Here is a 6,174-nt window from a genome sequence, read left to right on the forward strand (position 1 = left end):
TTTGTAGATTTCATACGATTTTCTACACAGATGATCATGTCATCCCCGAATAAAGACAGCTTCATTTCTTTCTTGCCAATCTTCATGCCTTTTATTTCTTTCTTGCCTTATTGCACTGGATAGAACCTCCAGTACAACGTTGAACTGAAGGGCTGAGAGTAGACATCCTTGCTTTTTTCCTGATCTTAGGGGGAAAGGCATTCAGTCTTTCACCATTAAGTTTGATGTTACTGTAAGTTTTTTCATAAATGCTCTTCATCATGTTGAGGAGATATTACCTTTTACTTCTAGTTTTCTGAGAGTTTCTTTTTTGTTGTTTCTTTCTTTCTTTCTTTCTTTTTTAAGCCAGGAATGGATGGTGGATTTTGTCAAATACTTTTTCTGCATCTTTGAGATAATCACATGTTTTTTCTTGCATGGGGTAAATTCAACTTTGTTTTGATGTATTATCTTTTGTATATACAATTGGATTAGATCTAGTAAAATGATTAAAACTTTTGCATCTCTGTTTGTGAAGAATGGTTCCATATGGTTTTCTTATACAATGTTCTTTGGTTTAGTATCAGTGTAATGCTAGTATCATAGAATGAGTTGGGAAGTATCCCCTCCTCTTAAATCTTCTGGGAGAGTTTGTGTAGAACTGATATTATTTCTTCCTCAAGTATTTGGTAGAATTCCCCAAGGAAGCCATCTGGGCCTGAACTTTTCCTTGTGGGAAGATGTTTTATTATAGATTCAATTTCTTTAATAGATACAAGGTTATTCAAGTTTTCTGTTTCTTCCTGAGTAGGCATTGGTATTTTGTGTCTTTCATGAAATTTGTTGCCAGAATTATTGTCATAAATATGCTCATAATATTCTATTATTCTCTTTTTAAAATTGTGGTAAAATATGCATAACAGAATTCACCATTTTAACCATTTTTAAGTGTACAATTCAGTAGCACTGAATACATTCACAGTGTTATGTAACCATCACCATTGTGTATTTCCAGAAGTTTTTCATCATCCCAAACAGAAACTCTGTACCTATTAAGCATGAACTTCCCATTCTCCCCCAACCCCCAACCCCTAGTAACCTTTATTCTACTTTCTTTCTCTGGTAATTTGCCTATTCTAGATACTTCATAAAAATGGAATCATACAATATATGTTCCTTTATGTCTGGCTTATTTTGCTTAGCAGAGTGTCCTCAAGGTTCACCCATGTTGCAGCATGTGTCAGAATTTCATTCATTTTTATGGCTGAATAATAATCCATTATATGTATATACCACATTTTATTTATTCATTCATCTGTTGATGGACACTTGGGTTGTTTCCACCTTTCAGCTATTGTGAATAATGCTGCTATGAATGTTGGTGTACAAGTATTCCCTATTATCCTTTTAATATATGTAGAACCTGTGATGATGTCACCTTTCTCACTCCTGATACTGATCATTTGTATCTTCTCTCTTTCTATCCTGATCAATCTGGTTAGAAGTTTATCAATTTTACTGATCTTCTCAGTAATATCGGTTTCATTAGTTTTCTTTATTGTTTTTCTGTCCTCTATGTCATTGATTTCCACTCTCATCCTTATTATTTTGTTTCTTTTGCTTATTTTTCTCTTATTTTTCTTTTTCCTTAGGTGGAAGTTGGGGTATTTGATTTTAGATCTTTCTTGTTTAGTATAAGCATTTTGGTACTATAAATTTTCCTTTAAGTATTGCTTTAGCTGCATCACATAAATTCCGATATGTTTTCATTTTTTTCAGTTCATTTTATAATTTCTTCTTAAAATTCTCTTTATAATTTCCCTTTTGATTTCCTCTTTGACCCATGGGTTATTTAGAAATGTATTATTTAGTTTGCAAATATTTGGGGACTTTGTAGATCTACTTTTCTTATTAGTTTCTAATTAAAATCCATTGTGGTCAGAGAACACAGTATGACTTGAATCCTTTTAAATTTCTTAAAACTTGCTTTATGGCTCAGAATATGGTCTTTCTTGGTAAATATTCTATGTACACCTGAAAAGAATGTGTATTCTGCATTTGCTGATGGAATCGTCTATAAATATCAGTCAGGTCAAATTGGTTCTGATTCAGTCTCCTACATCGTTACTGATTTTCTGACTGATTGTTCTACCATTTATTGAGAGAGGAGTGCTGAAATCTCTGACTTTATTCATGGACTTGTCTACTTCTTTTTGCAATCCTATCAGTTTCTGCTTCATTTATTTTGAATCTCTGTTATTAGATTATTGACATAGTTGGGTTTAAATCTACCATCTTACTATTTGCTTTCTATTTGTCCTATCTGTTCTTTGTTTCCTCTTTCTTGGCCTTCTCATGGATTTATTGAGTGTTTTCTATAATACCATTTTAGCTCCTATGTTGATTTATTAGTTATAACTCTTTGTCTTACTTTAGTAATGGTTTTAGGGTTTAACTTATTTTTAACTCATTATTTATTCATCTTTAACTTTTTTTTTACAATATGCTGTCCAATGATAGTGTACTATTTCATGTATAGTATAAGAAACTTATAACAGTGTATTTCCATTTCTCCCTTCCCAATATTTGTGCTATTGCTGGCCATACATTTTATTTCTTTTCTTTTTTAAAATAAATTTATTTATTTTATTTATTTCATTTTTGGCTGTTTTGGGTCTTTGTTGCAGTCCACGGGCTTCTCACTGTGGTGGCTTCTCTTGCTGCAGAGCACGGGCTGTAGGCACATGGGCTTCAGTAGTTGTGGTGCCAGGGCTTAGTTTCTCTGCGGCGTGTGGGATCTCCCTGGACCAGGGCTCGAACCCATGGCCCCTGCATTGGCAGGCAGATTCTTAACCACTGTGCCACCAGGGAAGCACCCCTTTACATTTGGCACTCAAGACAAGTGCCTCACCTGCCTGTCCCTAATCCTAGCTCTGGTTAAGTCCTGCTTTTTATTTTTCTGGCCTTAAAATTCTTGCCTTTAGGGAATTCCCTGGCAGTCCAGTGGTTAGGACTCTGTGCTTTCACTGCTGAGGGCACGGGTTCAATCCTCAGTTGGGGAACTAAGATCCCACAAGCTGTACAGCACAGCCAAAAAAGAATAAATTAATTAATTTTAAAAAACCCTTGCCTTTAATGGGAGCTTTTAGTCCATTTACATATTATGGAATTATTGATATGGTCAGATTAAGCTCTATCTGGTTATAATATGTTTTCTATTTGTTCCTTCTGGTTTCTGATCCTCTGTTCCTCCTTTCCCATCTTCTTTTGAGTTAACCAAATATATTTTAATATTCCATTGTTATTCTTCTATTGGCTTTTCATCTGTACCTGTTTTCATTATTTTCTTTAGCAGTTGCCCTGGTGATTACAAAATGCATCCTTAATTTATCCCAGTTGACTCAAAGTTAATATTTTACTATCTCATATGAGATGGAAAAACCTTGCAAAAGTATAGTTTCATTTCCCAAATCCTGTCCTTTGTGTTATGGTTATGTATGCTATAGCTATACACATTTTATGTTACAATTCAGCTTGATCCATTTGAAGCATGTTTTTAGGATACTTTGGAGAAGATCTACAGTAACCCTTACTCTAGGGCTGAAGTAGCCTACTCTTAAGGCATGGTCTTTCTGGAGTGTCTGTTTCTCAGTGGGGTATTGGGTGAAGATTCTGCACTCAGGCTGGTCAAAATCCCTGTGTCTCCCAGAATTGTGCAAGCATCGATTCAGTTCACATTAGCCCAGGACTGATCTCTGCTTGGCCTCGCAGTGTCTCATTCTAAGCCTGCACAGCCTAGTATTTGGCCAAAGACCTAAAGCAATGCCTTTGGTGACTTCTGGAAGTCTGCCTCTACAAAGCTCTTTTTTCTCCAATACCATGCCTGCTAGACCGAAGTCCCGAAATCTGATCTCTCCCACCCGGCTCAGTTATATTGCTATTCTCTTCCTAGGCTCCACTTCCCTCCAAGGGGCTCCTGAAACTGACCCAGGCAGAAAGAAAGTACAGTCTAGGCTTACTGTTTGCTCACCTTAAAGTTTTGCTCACTAACTTTATTTTTATTTTAACATTTTTATTGGAGTATAATTGCTTTACAATGGTGTGTTAGTTTCTGCTTTACAGCAAAGTGAATCATTCATATATATATATATATATATATATATATACACACACACATACATACATACATATAGCCCCATATCTCCTCCCTCTTGGTCTCCCTCCACCCTCCATATCCCACCCCTCTAGGTGGTCACAAAGCACCGAGCTGATCTCCCTGTGCTATGCGGCTGCTTCCCACTAGCTACCGGTTTTACATTTGGTAGTGTATACATGTCCATGACACTCTCTCACTTTGTCACAGCTTACCCTTCCCCCTCCCCATATCCTCAAGTCCATGCTCTAGTAGGTCTGTGTCTTTATTCCCGTCTTACCCCTAGGTTCTTCATGACATTTTTTTTCTTAAATTCCTTATATATGTGTTAGCATACGGTATTTGTCTTTCTCTTTCTGACTTACTTCACTCTGTATGACAGACTGTAGGTCCATCCACCTCACTACAAATAACTCAATTTCGTTTATTTTTATGGCTGAGTAATATTCCATTGTATATATGTGCCACATCTTCTTTATCCATTCATCTGTCGATGGACACTTAGGTTGCTTCCATGCCCTGCCTATTGTAAATAGAGCTGCAATGAACATTGTGGTACATGACTTTTTGAATTATGGTCTTCTCAGGGTATAGGCCCAGTAGTGGGATTGCTGAGTCGTATTGTAGTTCTATTTTTAGTTTTCTAAGGAACCTCCATACTGTTCTCCATAGTGGCTGTATCAATTTATACTCCCACCAACAGTGCAAGAGGGTTCCCTTTTCTCCACACCCCCTCCAGCATTTATTGTTTCTAGATTTTTTGATGATGGCCATTCTGACCAGTGTGAGATGATATCTCATTGTAGTTTTGATTTGCATTTCTCTAATGATTAGTGATGTTGAGCATCCTTTCATGTGTTTGTTGGCCATCTGTATATCTTCTTTGGAGAAATGTCTATTTAGGTCTTCTGCCCATTTTTGGATTGGGTTGTTTTTTGGATATTGAGCTGCATGAGCTACTTGTAAATTTTGGAGATTAATCCTTTGTCAGTTGCTTCATTTGCAAATATTTTCTCCCATTCTGAGGGTTGTCTTTTGGTCTTGTTTATGGTTTCCTTTGCTGTGCAAAAGCTTTGAAGTTTCATTAGGTCCCATTTGTTTATTTTTGTTTTTATTCCCATTTCTCTAGGAGGTGGGTCAAAAAGGATCTTGCTGTGATGTATGTCATAGAGTGTTCTGCATATGTTTTCCTCTAAAAGGTTTATAGTTTCTGGCCTTACACTTAGGTCTTTAATCCATTTTGAGTTTATTTTTGTGTATGGTGTTAGAGAGTGTTCTAATTTCATTCTTTCACATGGAGCTGTCCACTTTTCCCAGCACCACTTATTGAAGAGGCTGTCTTTTCTCCGTTGTATATTCTTGCCCCGTTTATCAAAAATAAGGTGATCATATGTGCGTGGGTTTATCTCTTCTGCCCACTAATTTTAACATTTAGCGTTTAGCTGTGGATCCACTCCCCAGTAAGTATTACTGTGGTATTCTAATGGTAATTTTCTATTTATCTCATTCCTTCTATATTTATTATTTGGAATTCTAATGCAAGCAAGAGTTGTCCCATCTCCAGCATTTATTTACTTACCCAATTATATCACTGATACATATAAGCATGGAATCATGGATATTTAGTTTTTGGACTACAATACAGCACTACCATTTTTTTGTTGCTCAAATTGCTCCATATTTGGTTATTGGGAGTTCTTTCAGGTTGGCTCCTGCATCTTTATGACACACTCCCATCTTTTTTTGTTTAGATTCTTCCTTACTTTCTGGTACCACACAGTGCTCCAGGCTCATCATGTGTTTCCCTCCCCCAGCCTTAAAGTCAGCCATTTCTCCAAGGAGCCCTGGTTCCTTTCATTGGAGAATGGCATTTAGAAACCAAGATGTAGGTACTAGATGTGCTTGTTGCTTCTGGAATAGCACAATGTCTAGGCCTTCTCAATGGGCAGACAGAAACTGTCCGAGGAGACCAAGAAGATATGACAGCTCAACCCAATGTGGTAGGGAGCTTCTAAGATGTCCCCCCAGTGGTCCTACTGCTA

This window comes from Orcinus orca, chromosome X (genome assembly GCF_937001465.1).
Source record: "Orcinus orca chromosome X, mOrcOrc1.1, whole genome shotgun sequence".
NCBI lineage: Eukaryota > Metazoa > Chordata > Mammalia > Artiodactyla > Delphinidae > Orcinus > Orcinus orca.